This window comes from Ornithorhynchus anatinus, chromosome 13 (assembly GCF_004115215.2).
Source record: "Ornithorhynchus anatinus isolate Pmale09 chromosome 13, mOrnAna1.pri.v4, whole genome shotgun sequence".
NCBI lineage: Eukaryota > Metazoa > Chordata > Mammalia > Monotremata > Ornithorhynchidae > Ornithorhynchus > Ornithorhynchus anatinus.
Window position 1 is genome coordinate 8,010,705 of NC_041740.1, and position 14,957 is coordinate 8,025,661.

The 14,957-nt window shown below is 42.8% G+C and overlaps 1 long non-coding RNA gene across 3 annotated transcripts in view; it reads left to right on the forward strand.

Annotated features, from left to right (window-relative positions):
* Positions 1-14,957, forward strand: part of LOC120638768 — a 112,172-nt gene that overhangs the window by 33,645 nt on the left and 63,570 nt on the right. Inside the window, exon 6 of one of the 3 annotated variants that reach the window (XR_005660704.1) lies at positions 4,898-5,108. The exons of the other annotated variants lie outside the window; for them this stretch is intronic. This is a non-coding gene — a long non-coding RNA (uncharacterized LOC120638768). Of the gene's footprint in view, positions 1-4,897; positions 5,109-14,957 lie in introns of those variants that run through there. 3 annotated transcript variants of the gene reach the window in all.

Genomic DNA, 14,957 nt, shown 5'->3' on the forward strand with positions numbered 1-14,957 from the left:
GGGACCTTGGGCAAGTCACTTAACTTTGTGCCTCAGTTACCTCATCTGTAAAAATGGGGATTAAGATTGTAAGCCTAATGTGAGACAGGGACTGTGTCAAATCTGATTAACTTGTATCTATCCCACTGCTTGGCCCAGAGTAAGTGCTTAACAAATATCACTGAAACAAAAATGTCCAGGCCCTTTTCCTATAGTCCTAGGCTGCCTCTGAACCCTGCAGTTGGAGACGACCACCACAGAATGTATCCCAACTGTCCTAACATTCTTAGTAGTCCTCTCTACATTTATTGTGTAGGAAAAGCAAATTTATTATCCTGTAGCCTCTTAGTCCTGGTGCTAACTCTGGGTTTTAGTAAGTGAAGCCAATGATGAAATCACATGGTTATCTCCTGGGTTCACGTTCCACCAGAGGATGAAACAGAATCCTAAATTTGAAAGCTTGAACTGCAGTGTGTCTAATAATAATAATAATAATAATGTTGGTATTTGTTAAGCGCTTACTATGTGCCGAGCACTGTTCTAAGCGCTGGGGTAGACACAGGGGAATCAGGTTGTCCCACGTGGGGCTCACAGTCTTAATCCCCATTTTACAGATGAGGGAACTGAGGCACAGAGAAGTTAAGTGACTTGCCCAAAGTCACACAGCAGACAAGTGGCCAAGCCGGGATTCGAACCCATGAACTCTGACTCCAAAGCCCGTGCTCTTTCCACTGAGCCACGCTGTCTAGGTCAACCTGAGTGCCCCTTATCTGAAGGAAGATGTTTGGCCTCCTGAAATGATATGGAAAGGGAGACTCTCTCAGGACTCCTTTTGAATTCGAGTTCCATTAACAGTGAAGCAGAATGTGAGAACTTCTCAATGAGATAAAATGATAGCCCATAGAAGGTATGGAGAACTTAGCTTCCTTGAAAATAGCCATTCATCCAGGGTGAGAAATTTGTCCAGGAAGAGCCAGGGATGTTCAGTTTCATTTATTTCCTTACCGATATACATTCTGGGGGAAGGGCAGACTAAGGTAAGACATTGCCTGCTCAATTTCTTGAAGGTGTTGCTTTCTGGGGGACAGATAAGTGACTTCCAGAGGAGCAGGGCTAAATGGCTTTGTCAACCCGATAAATGGTAATTTTTGCCTGCTTACTGTGTGTGGAGCACCTTACTAAGCACTTTGTAATTGGTAAATACAAGGAGTTTAGCTAAAAGCAGGAAGGGTTTGGCAACTGGCAGCATCAAAGGATCATGGGATCACTCTGTATCCTTGGTGCTTTCCCGAGTGGTAGGGGCTTTCCAAGGGCTCAGGGATGTTGGGCCTAAGTACGTCAGCTGATCGCTCCCGGAGAGCAGGTCACTGAGATGCTTTTTAAGGTGGAGAGTGAGGAAGGGGCTATGGGCATCTCTTGCATGTGAAACAGAGAAGCAATGTAGCCCAGTGGAAAGAGCACGGGCCTGGGAGTCAGATGACCTGGGTTCTAATTCCCGCTCTTCCACATGTCTGCTGTGTGATCTTAGGCAAATCACTTCAATTCGCTGTGCCTGTTACTGGATCTGTAAAATGGGGATTAAATCCTCCTTCCTACTTGGACTGGGAGCCTTATGTGGGACAGGGAGTGTGTCCAACCTGATTAATTTATATAGCGCTTTGCACACAGTAAATACTTAGCAAATATACTTTCTATTGCACAAATGGGACACTCTCAAACTGTGCACAGAGTGAATCCATGATAAGTTGTCAGCGAGAGACTTTTAACAATAATAATAGTATCGAGCACTGGCAAGGTACAATAAAATCATATCAGACACAGTCTCTGGCCCTCATGGGGCTCAGCACCAAAAGGGTGGAGAGAAAGGGTATTAAATCTCAATTTTATAGATGTTGAAACTGAGGCAGCAGGAAGCTAAGTGACTTGCCTAAGATCACACAGAAGGTAAATGGTAGAAGAGGTCTCACAGCTTCCAGTGCTTGGCTCTCTTTGCCTGATCATACTGTTTCCCAGTGACAGAAGGTCAGTCTGGAGATGTCAGCAAAACCTGGGTGGGAAGAGCAGGTAGAGGAGGGGCAGGTAGGAAGCTAGAAGGAGGGAGGAGTAAAGGCAAGCCAGTGGGAGGGTGGTCCCGTGGTGAAAAGTTCCAGCCACGCCTTTCTTGAGCCACTGCCAATGCTCACTTGAGTTGTCGTGAATAACAGAATCTCTCCTCCCCTTTTCTGGCTCTGCCTGGGTTGATGAACAGCACCCATGTAGATGTCCAAATCCAACATTTCGGAACAAGCTGCGGTTGAAATCCTCCATGTTGGTGGATTTATCTTCATCTCCCCAGGAATTTGTATATGTGAATGTGCCAAGAACTGTCTTTCCCATCCAGAGAGCTCTGGGGTCTTGGTGGTCTCTGAAATCAGAAAGCTCCACCACTGCTGGGAGAGGAGTCTTGTCCTGCTAGAGCAGTGGACACCTTCCACCTTCCTGACTGACCAAGATCCTTACGGACAGGGATTGTGTCTACTGATCCTACTGTTCTCTCCCAAGTGTTCAGTACAGAACTTCGCACAACTTTAGGTGCTCAGTAAATACCACTGTTTGCCTAAGAACAACCCTGACTGGAGCAATGACAGACTGCAGCTTTTCTTCTTGTTTGGTTTTTTTCATTGGATTTCCTCTATCTCTTTCAATTTATCAAGCAGTATGACTTATTGAGCCTTTACTCTGTGCAGAGCACTGCACTCAGCCCTTGGAAGAGCACCATAAAGTTAGCAGACATAATAATTAGGATTATTCTAATACTTGTTAAGCAAATACTATCTGCCAAGCACTATTCTAAGCATTGGGGTAGATACTAGTTAATCAGGTTGATGGATTGATTGATACTTAGATCATGCAGAGATGCTGGAGTTGCAGTAGTGGGGGAAATAGGGTAGGGTGTTGAGAGATGACTCTAAAGCCAGTGTTTTAGTCCTCTACCCACCTTTTTAGACTGTGGGCCCATTTCGGGTCCGGAATCATATCCAGGTACCTTTTCCCTAGTGGTTGGTACAAAGTAAGTGCTAGAGAAAATTAGTGAAAATTGGGCCCTGCCCTCAAGTTGCTCAATATCCAGACTAGGAGAGGGAGGGAAAAGTGAAAGAATCATGAAGAGAAAAATTCCAATGATGTAAGCTGACAAAATCCATAACAACAAATATACAACCCTTGAAAACAGTTCCATCAGTATGAGGAAGTGGTTTTTGTTTTTCAAGCTGGAGTACATTTCTAATGTCCTAGTATAGTGTGATAATTCACTATCCCCATGTAACTCCTCCATCACCGCTTCCCTTCACCCAGTGTCTGATCTTTCAGGAAGGAATTATCAAACTTATTTGACTTATTCAATTTATGAAATTGCTCTCTTGTCCACAAAGCCTAGAAGCACAGGCAAGAGGCCATCATTAATTGAACTATTTAAAGCATTTCAAATAATTACTCACCTTCCATTATAATAATAATGATTGTGGTATTTGTAAAGTGCTTACTGTGTGCCAGGCACTGTACTAAGCACTGGGGTGGATAGAAGCAAGTAGGATTGGACACAGTCCCTGTCTCACATGAGGCTCACATTCTCGATCCCCATTTTAGAGAGGAGGTAACTGAGGCACAGAGAAGTCGTGACTTGCTCAAGGTCACCCAGCAGACAAGTGGAGGAGCCGGGATCTGTGCATGACCAACATATGAGATGTAACAGTACTGTTCCCAAAACGTAAAATAGGCCCCTAGAAAATGGGTTTCAAGATAAACACAAAACTGTTTTGACAAAGCTGAATACTTACTGGCAGGGTGGCGAAAATGGGAAAAACCATCCTTTTTCCCTTGAATGCAGGAGTTTCATCTGTGGACCCATCCCTTTGTTTAAATTTATTTTATTCCTGATGGTTGCCCATTTTGTGGTCCTGCCAATCATGCAACTCAAAAGGAAGCTTTTGCTCAGGGCCCAGCAGGGCTCATTAATCATGCTCTCTGGGGGTTAACTATGTTTCACTGCCTGCAAAAGTACACGGTCAAGGAAGAGGTGTTTATCTTCGCATTATCAAGTGAGGGGCAGGCAGCGGATTTAGAGAGAGGTTGGGCTTGAAGTTCGATTGACAGTAAAGAATTTTAGCTACTGGAGCATGGAAGTCATTTGAACTTGATTAGAGTGAGCTGTTAAAGTGCCCCACAGAGAGCAATCTGGCCTGAAGGGTAAGCCTAGAGTAAATAAGAATGAATGTCGTCTTATAATGCTGTGCGCACAGTAAGCGCTCAATAAATACCGTTGATTCGTCCCTGCTGAACGGAAAGCTCAACCTCTGGCCCCTTTAGCTTCAAGCTGTTGCTCACCCCAGTGAGCCAATCTGAGTGCATTTGTGGTAGAGGAGATAAACACAATTTTCTGCCTTTATTATTTTTTCTAATATATTTGATACACTCCAAGTTCTTCAGCAAGCTGGAGGGTAAGTCGTTCTTGACTAGAACAGTTCAGTAATAGGAAATATATTTATCTGTCTGCCCTTTCAATGATGTAAACACTGATGGACAAGTGTGTGTGTGTGTATGTGTGTGTGTCTGAAAAGACCAATGTGGGACCCTCAGTCCCAGCCACATTGTGTGAACAAAAGGGCTTTGCCACATCTGCTGTGTGACTTTGGACAAGTCACTATCTTGGTGCCTTAGTTACTTCATCTGAAAAATGGGGGTATGAGTTTGAGCCCCACGTGGGACAGGGACTGGGTCTGACCTGATTAACTTATATCTATCCAAGTGCTTAGAATAGTGCTTGGCACATAGAAATAAGTAACATAACTAGTACCATAATAAATACTATTATTATTATAGTGTTATCATGTTTGTGTGTAGCTCCTGGTGCCTTTTTCTCTTCTGCTCCTTTGTCTCTCAGCCCCTCCAAGCCTCAAAAAGAGCAGCTTCTTTCTTGGAAGAGATATGCCATGCTGATCTATCCTCGGTTCCTGATGCAACATTGACTGTGGCTTTTGTTTTACTGTGCTCTTTAAAACATTTCCTCTGTCCTCCTTGTTTTGGGTAGTTCTAATTTTTTTGCAGCACTAAAATTAGAAATTCAAACAATGGCTAAAACGATTCTATTTTGTTTACTAGAGATCTGAAAGGTAAATATTTGCATGGCAGATTAATACTTTGTTTTGAGAGCTTCATTTATACTGACCACTGTACTAAGTGATGGGGTGAATACAATGTGAAACTCAGCAGGAAGACACCTAGAAACTTTTGTGTCTTCTCCTTCCTTTGTTTACTTTCTACAGTGCTCATGAGGAGGATGTTTTTGTTTTTGAGGTCCAGCAGTAAAACTTAGACTTTAGAGGGGTCTCCAGACAATTTTACTTACGTGCCTCATTTTCTTTCGCTGCTGATCTCTTGCTTCTGTCCATTCCCCTTACCTGGAACAATCTTCCCTTCACATCCTGCAGATCTCTGCTCTTCCTATTTTTAAAGACCAACTGAAGCCACATTTCCTCCAGGACACCTTACTTGATTAATGATAATGATATTTGTTAAGCACTTACTATGTGTCACGTAGTGGGGTAGTTACAAGATAATCAGTTTGGACACGGTCCCTGTCACACAAGGGGATCACAGTCTAAGAAGGGGGGTAGAATTTAATCCCCATTTGAGGAGGAAACTGAGTCACAAAGAAATTAAGAGACTCAGCCAAGGTCAAACAGCAGACAAGTGGTGGTGGAGCCAGGATTAGAACCCAGTTCCTCTGACTCCCAGGCTCATGCTCTTTCCACTAGGCTATGCTTTGTCTAAATAATTTCTCATCTCTCCACCATATAACCTCCCAACTGCTATTTTTGCAATTTCATGCCATTTAAGCAGCTGACTATGCAAAGCAAACATAATCAATCCACCAGTGTTGGGGAAATGTCAGTACCATTGGTAGACATGGTAACTGTCCTTGAGGAGCTTACTTTCTAACAGTGACATAGAATTTAAGCACATATCTTTATATTTTGTTGCTTTTCCCTACCAATAATTTATTTTAGAATCTGTTTTCCCCACTAGAGTGTAAGCTTCTTGAAGTCAGGGATCAAATTATGGATGCATAACTATATTCTTGAGGGCAGAGATCATATATAGTAAATCTATTGTACTTAAATGCTTTGCAAACAGCCGCTCAAATCCTACTGATTAACAGAAATGGCATGGCCTAGTGGATAGAGCACAGACCTGGGAGTTAGAAAGATCTGGATTCGAATCCTGGCTCTGCCACTTGTCTGCTGTGTGACCTTGGGCAAGTTACTTAAATTCTCTGTGCTTCAGTTCCCTCTTCTGTAAAATGGGGGTTAGGACTGTGAGCCTCATATGAAAAAGGGACTGTGTCCAGCCTGGTTAACTTGTATCTACCCCAGTGCTTAATACAGTGCCTGGCACACAGTAAGTGCTTAACAAATACCAAAAAAACCCCCAAACCACTGCTCTACATACAGAGCACTAAATAAATACCATTGATTGTTGACTCTATCCCCAGCCTTTGCTTAGAAACTGGGAGACCCACAACACATTTCTGGGTCTATTCTAAGAACTTGAATCCATGGTACAAAAAGAAAGTTCTCTATTTGGGGGGGGGGTGGGGAATCAAGTTTGTATAAATAATTCCTACAGTGTAAGAAACTCTTTTTGTGGGAGTGGGGACAAAAAGGGTGGGAGATGCATTTTTGAAAGTCCATGTCTTCCTCCATTACAATGTAAAGACCTTGTGGGCAGTGTATGTGTTACTTCCTTCTTGCACCACACCACATCAGCAGGTGCTGAATAAATACAGCTACTAATTATGTGGTCTAGTGGAAAGATCACGGGCCCGGGAGTCAGAGGACCTGGGTTCTAATCCCTGCTCTGCCAATTTCTTGCTTTGTGACCTTGGGCAAATTCCTTACCTTATCTCTGCCTCTTTCCTCAACTGTAACATAAGGATTCAATACATGTTCTCCCTCCTGCTCCACTTGGGACAGAGACTTGAACCAGCAGTTAAAGCAATGTTTGACACATAGTAAGCACTTAACTAGTACCATAAACAAATCAACAAGTATGAGACTCATTCCTGCCCACAAGGAACTTATACAGTAGCAGGGGAGTTGTTGGTTACAGGAGTGGGTTTGGAGGGGATGGGGCATGGAGGAGGACCAAAGAGGCAGCTGTAGGGTATGGAGGAAGAGGGCAGGAAAAGCTAAAAGCTGAGAATACCGGGGAAGAGGAGAAGGGGTTTGGTCTGGTCTTACTTAAAAGAACAAGACAAGAAAGAGGTCAAATTCATTTTAACAGGGATTTAGACTCTGCTAAGAGGTAAACAAGTATTTTATGTGGATTCCAGAATGACAGTGCTGCATGTTAGCAAGGTTATTATCTAGTCACAGAATTTATCTCCATCTGTTAGTAGCAGTCTATATGCCATTTATTTCTGTTAAGGCCTCTTTAAACCTAGAAGGAATACACCCAGTAGATTTGGGAGCTTTTCGAAATAGAATTGCTTCTCATTATCTCTATGTTTTTCCTTAAATCATCAACAGAATATACAGGTTCTCAACAATCATGGCATAATGGGGATAAATGAAGTCCACAAGTCATTGGTTTCAAAGGACTCCCTGATCAAGTGTGTTTGGGGGAAAAACCATGCCAGAAGTCTTATGCTTTGTAGGAAGGAAACTCCATAAGGATAGGCATGATGGTGGTTGGCTTTTGAAGAAGAACCTGTGTTCTAATCCTAGCTTTGTCACTTGTCTGTTGTGTGACCTTGGGCAAGTCATTTAATGTCTCTGGGCCTCAGCTACCTTATCTGTAAAATGGGAATTTAGACAGTGAGCCCCATGTGGGACCTGGACTGTGTCCAACTTGATTAGTTTGTATCCACCGCAGTGATTAGTATAGTGACTAAACATAGTGAGTGCTTAACAAATGCCATTTAAAAAAAAAAGAGGTAGCTTCTGCTACAGGTATCAAAGCTTCTCCAGTTTTTCCTTTTTGCTTCTTCCCTAACCCATACCAACTCTACAGTATATATTGAATGCTCACAAGATGCTTAACACTGTATTAGGTTCTGGAAGGATTAAAGTCACTTCCAAATTACCTCCCATGGCTTCCCAAATCAACTTCCTGATAAAGGAGGAGATCCAGAAAGTTGGGAATCCCAGAACAAGTCAGGGCAGGAGCTGTGGAAAGAATCTTGTTCAAAATTCTTCTTTACGCCCAGACAGGGAATGTCAAAATAATAATTTATGGTATTTGCTAAGCGCTTACCATGTGGTAGGCACAGTACTAAGCACCGAGTTGGACGCAAGTGAATCAGGTCGGACACAGTCCCTGTCCCACATGGGGGGGGGGGGGAGGTCCCAGTCCCAATCTCCATTTTACATATGAAGTAACTGAGACACAGAAAAGTGAAGTGACTTGCCCAAAATCACACAGCAGACAAGTGGCAGAGCTGAGATTAGAACCCATGACCTTCTGGCTCCCAGGCCGGGACTCTATCCACTAAGCCATGCTGCTTCTGAGCTTTGTCTTAATGATGCTGCTTATAACACTGGAGGAGCTCTATGTTATATTCGTTCACTGAGTACCAGTGTCCTCATGGTTGAGATAAAGGGAGAATGTTATATTAATGCAGAGATACAAAGTCACCTACAAACCAAAGGAGTTCCTTTTCATATCACTGGATATTATATGCAGTGTAGCCCAGTGGGAGGAGCACTGACCTGGGTGTAAGAAGACTTTGGTTCTAATCCAGACTCAACTATTTGTCTCTTGTGGGACCTTGGGTAAGTCACTTCATTTCTCTGTGCCTGTTTCCTCTTCTGTAAAATGGAGATTAAAACTGTGAGCCCTATATGTGGGACACAGACTGGGTCAAAAATAATTCTTATAGTTCTCCCAGCACTTACTATATGCCATGCACTGTATTAAGTCATTAACAAATCAGAATCCTGGACCCCAAACCACCGGACACCTCATCTCTCCACTTCTGGGGACTCTAGCTTGCGTTCTGCAATAAGCAGGGGCTTCTTTATTCAAGTGTGGCTGATGATTCAAACAAAGTATTCCTTTATAAAATCCTCGGAAGCAAGGCAGGGTTGGGCCCTGAAGCTGCTAATGGGGTCTTTCAGAAAACATCATCATGACCAAGAGAGCACACACTTTCAGAAATACCCCTTTTTGCTTTTTTCATTTATTCATCATCTCAGCTGACGATGGACTATTTCAACTCAGCACTGGCAACTTTGAAATGTTTCTCTGCCTCTCTGGCCAAGTGAGATTCAACAGCTATGAGCACTACCCATCACCTATTTGACCGGTCATCTCCACTGTTGCCCTGAGGTTTTGCTGAACGAGCCTTTAGAAGCATTGCTTTCTCGGCAACCTGTTCATCCTCGGAGAGGCATTGTCTTGGCACCACCTTGAATTTCTGCCTGCAGAGCATCTCATGAGCGGTTTCCATCCTCTCTTCCTTTGCCAACCTTATTTATTCCCTTGACTGCACCATTGCCTCCCTTTCTTTTTGCCAGCATCCTCCCTATCCAGTTCTGAAGTATTTCATTACGTCAAGGTAATCCCATCAGGGAAGGAGAAGAGCCCAATTTAGAAATCCTGGGAGTATCCTAGGTCCTTGTTATCAGTTCTTGCTCCAAGCAAAGACCTTGTGTAGACGGGGATACTAGGAGGTGGCTTGAAAATGGTCAGGTGCTGTATAGCACAAAAGCTTTTGTACAGCAGGGATCTACTGGTATTTGTGTTGATAATGTATCAGTCTTCAGTTACACTATTTATTTTGTTAATGAATTGTACATCGCCTTGATTCTATTTAGTTGCCATTGTTTTTATGAGATGTTCTTCCCCTTGACGCTGTTTAGTGCCATTGTTCTTGTCTGTCCGTCTCCCCCGATTAGACTGTAAGCCCGTCAAACGGCAGGGACTGTCTCTATCTGTTGCCGACTTGTTCATCCCAAGCGCTTAGTACAGTGCTCTGCACATAGTAAGCGCTCAATAAATACTATTGAATGAATGAACACTTGCCACAGTGGTTAGAATCTAATCCTCAGGAGGACATATTTGAAAACCAAGGACAGCATAGACTACTACTAATAATTAACAATGAAGATGGTATTTAAGCACCTACTATGTGTCAAGCACTGTTCAAAGCGCTGGGATCTTTTGCTGTCAAGCCATCTCTGACCCATAGTGACTCCCTGGACACATCTCTCCCAGAACATCCCACTCTCCATCTACAATCATTCTGGAACCATTACCTTCTTCTGCACAGTAAACTCGAGTCTCCTCCCCCATCTCTCTCTGGTGATGCTTCTGCCCAGCACAGGTGAGTTTGGACTTGTAGCAGATTCTTCCACTTGCTAGCCACTGCCCCAGCTAGGAATGGAATGGACAGGCCTCTGCTTGACTCTTCCTCGTGTAGCTGAGATTGATAGAATACTGGAAATTCTCCAGGTGAGGCCCTGAGAGGGGAAATGTTGGGGTAGATACGAGCTAAACAGGTTGGACGCAGTCCCTGTCCCACAAGAGGCTCACAGTCTTAATTCCCATTTTGGAGATGAGATAATTGAGGCCCAGAAAAAGTTAAGTGACTTGCCTGAGGTCACACAGCTGACAAATGGTGAAGCAGGGATTAGAACCCAGGTCCTCCTGACTCCCAGGCTCACATTCTACCCACTAGGATGTGGGTGTGGGTGTGTATCTCGATTTCTTTCTTTCTCTCTCTCACACACATACACACAGCCACTACAGGGTAGATGTTCAGAGAAATCTGGGAACCATCAGATACATAGTTTACTTAGAAAGTGGATGGAGACCCATTGTCCTTCCTCTCTGCCTACTATTTACCCAGCTCTTCTCTTAGTCAGCCTAGTCTAAAGGTGATTGTTTAGGTTGTAAACTTTGAGGATCATCAGTGATTTTGATTTAACCCTCCAACACTTCACATCCCCAAATAGTCCAAGATGCAAAAGAGCAACATGTTCTCATGTGGCCTGGCTGCACAGAAGAGAAGTACTGAATCCTCAGTGCTGTACACACAGTAGCAACAACTGAAGCATTCCCCCAGGGAGCTTCTGCCTCCCACTGGAGAGCCCAACTTCAAAGAAAGAGAAAGAGGCATGTTCTATCTTGGCTCAAATCCGAGAAAAGCAAGAGATAGGATGATGTGTACACTTTTCCTATTTGGAGACTTAGTAAACACCACTACCCTCTCTTATGAAATGGTTAAGCAATTTCATAGACACATTTATATTACAAAATGTTTGTGAAATAATTTACTAGCAGACATCTGTAAACAGAGATGTTTATTGACAGTAAAGAATACCCATGGAAACATATGACTGGTGGCTATTTTCAAAACGGGATGCATGGTAGTGAATACCGACGATGGTGGCTTTTTCCTGTTCCAATTGAGCAGTTGAAGTGGTTTAACTGGAGTAAATTCAAATGGTTTATTCTGTGGTTTCTGTAACCCTGTCCCCTCCTCCCCCGCAAATATAATTTCATAAGTTCAATGGAATGAGTTGGTAGGGAGGAAATTTAGAAACTTTCTGGAGAGCAAGTGGGTCAAGTCATTAGGATTCAAAGAGCTGAATGAAGAATAGTATATCTCTGTGTCATCAACAGCATAGCCTAGCAGCAAGAGCACGGGCTTGGGAGTCAGAGGACGTGGGTTCCAAACTCAGCTGTGCTGCTTGTCTGCTGTGTGACCTCGAGCAAGTCACTTCACTTCTCAGAGTCTCAGTTCCCTCATTTGTAAATGGGGACTAAGACCATGAGCCCCATGTGGGACAGGGACTCTGTCCCACCTGATTACCTTGTATCTGCCCTAGAGCTTAGAACAGTGCTCAACACATAAGTGCTTAACAACTACCATTATTATTTTTATTATCAACTTAAAGTCAGAAGAAAAGTGATACTGACACCTGGAGCCTACTATCTAGGTAGGATTTGGAGGGAGGGGCCAGCTTGAAGAGGTTATTTTACTTGGAAAATGGGGACCAAATAGAGAAGCAAAATGCGTGTATTGTGTGTATTTGTTGCTCTGTATATGCAACACTGCCCCCTTATTCTTTGCAAGGAAGGATAGGTCATTTTTGCACTGCTCATTTGCTAGCATTTTTTTTGAAGAGCTCTGGACTGATCACTTGAAAAAGTACAATAGAATTAGAAGTTATGATCCCTGCCTGCAAGGAGACGGCAGTCTAGTAGGGGAGACACACTGAATTACAAATAAGTAATAGAAGATATAAGGTGACACAAAAATGAAAAAGTGAGAGCAGGGGCGTGCAAGGTAAGGGTATTAGAAATCAATCAAGGAAAATGCTAATGGGTTTTTCCAATACAAAAAGGCTTAATAATAATTATGGTATTAAGCACTTACTATGTGCCAGGCACTGTACTAAGCTCTGGAGTGGATACAAGGAAATCAGACTGGATACAGTCTTAATCCCCATTTTACAGATGAGGGAACTGAGGCCCAGAGAAGTGAAGTGACTTGCCCAATGTAACACAGCAGAAAAGTGGCAGAGCAGGGATTAGAACCCATGACCTTCTGATTCCTGGGTCCATGCTCTATCCAATATGCCGTGCTGCTTTATGTTAATTAAGAGACAGGTTTTATATAGTGTTCGTTTCCTCGATACTGTAATTTTAATATTTTTTGTTGCATATAGGAGTGTCACAAAATCAAATAGCCGCAGGCCCACCTACTGGGTGTGCCTCTGTTTTAGAGGTTATCTCCTGGCATGACCTAGTGGATAGAGCACAGGTCTGGGAGCCCAGAGGATCTGGGTTTTAATCCCTGCTCTGCCACTTTTCCGCTGTGTGACTTTGAGCAAGTTACTTCACTTCTCTGTTCCTCTTACCTCACCTATAAAATGGGTATTAAGACTGTTAGCCCCATGTGGGATCGGGACTGTATCCAACCCGATTTGCTTGGATCCACCCAGTATTTAGTTCAGTGCTTGGTGCGTAATAAGCATTTAGCAAATACCACAATTATTTTTATTACTATCCCATTTTTTTTAACAAAACCTTTGTTCAAGGAGAGCAGCTTCTCTTCTGACTTTTGCCTACTGCCTAGGTGTGTTAACATTCTTCTGCTCTGCTGCACTTTTGATACTGTGCTTCACTACCTCTTTCAGGCTCATGTGTGGCTTCATTTAAATTCTCTTTTCGAAGCTGCTTGGGTACCCTGCCACCCAATCTTCACATGCTCCTTCTCAGCAGATCTGTAGCATGATTTGATTGTCCCACTCGACCCTCCCAACAGAATGTAGCATTGGAAAGGAACAAAAGAAGGTCAGCACTCATCAAACTCCATACTTTAAAAAAAAATCATTTCTTTTCAAGTATTCCAGGCAATCAAGTAGGTAGCATTTCAGGCGAACATACACCAGCCCCTAAACTCTAGGGATCTTCTGATTTTTGTCTGAAACTCTGGAAGTGAAGTATTTTGAAAAATACAAGGGGGAAATTGCCATTGGTCTGCTGCTCTTCTCCTGTTCAGGTGGTTTAAACTTTAGCAGTACTTTTTTCCTTAGTATCAAATAAACTTTGAAATTAAACTTTGCTTTCCTCCAAGCAGTAGGCGGCTACTTATGAGCAAATATTCTTCACATTCCAAGAGGCATATTACAAATATGATTGGCAAAATTTGACCTTTTTTTTTTTATGGATTCACCTTCAGGTGGGGAATTGTTGGGGCAGGCTCTTTCATCTCTGCAGATTACCCTGTCCCCTCTATTCTTGTCCACAGCTCTTTGTATCAACCTCTTCCTCTGAAGTTACTGCTTTATTTTCTAAGGTTACTATTGAGTTAAATATGGGTTTTTATAGGTTTTGGGGTTTTTTTATGATCCCAAAGGAGGAGGTGGAAGAGATGTTCCGTTAAGTTGCACAAATCCTTTTTTGAGGAAAGAACCATATACAATGCTTAAAACTGTTGATTATTTTGTAAGAAAGTGAAATGTTATGAATCACATTTATCCCACCTGAAAAAAAATTATTGGGAGCACATTTGCCATGCTGCCTCTTCCACTGAAAAATATTTCTGATTTTCCATCCTGCCTCATTCTCAAAACCTAGAAGACTTATATCAATAGGAGCACTTTAAGTTGATTTTTATGTAGTTTGAAACCATTTTATGCTGCCTAAGTACCTGCCTTGAATTTTCAATATCCACTTCTCCAGTGAAGAGCTGCTTCTTAGATTTAATTACAAACTCCTGCCATCTCTGAGAATTAAGGGCCATTCACTCCAAACTCCTGCCCTGTAAGGAGTTGATGAGAGGGTCCACACCAGCCGAGATCCTTCTCAAGGAGTCCCTCAGTCCCTAAAATCTGTAGAGTGTTCATTCCTGGGAGCCGAACACAACTCAGCATGGAAAGTACCCAAAGGAGACTAAAACATGCCCATTTCCCTCAGGGAAATTTAACAATTGAGAGGGAAATTTAAAGACAAGTACACATTTAAGAAGACACAGTGTGAGTGGCACTAATGGCGTAAGCATAAGCAGTAATAATTCACATTCACTTTACAGAGCTGACCGAAATAATGGAATTATCGGATAGGTGGGATGAAACTATCCTGCAACTCAATCCCTTATGACATGCACTTAGTCTAACTGAGTGCCAGTGTGACCTAGTGGGTAGATCAAGGGCCTGGGAGCCAGAGGATCTGAATTCTAATCCTGATTCTGCCACTGGCCTGCTGTGTGACCTTGGGCAAGTCACCTAACTTCTCTGTTTCCATAACTGCAAAATGGGGATTCACTACCTGTTGTTCCCCTGCTTAGACTGTGAGACCCATGTGGGACAGGAACTGCAGCCAGCATAATTAATAATGTGCATCACTTAGAACAGTGATTGACAAATATTGCTAAATAAATTCAATAAATACAAATTTTTTATGGTAAAGTTACTATGTACAGAGTATTG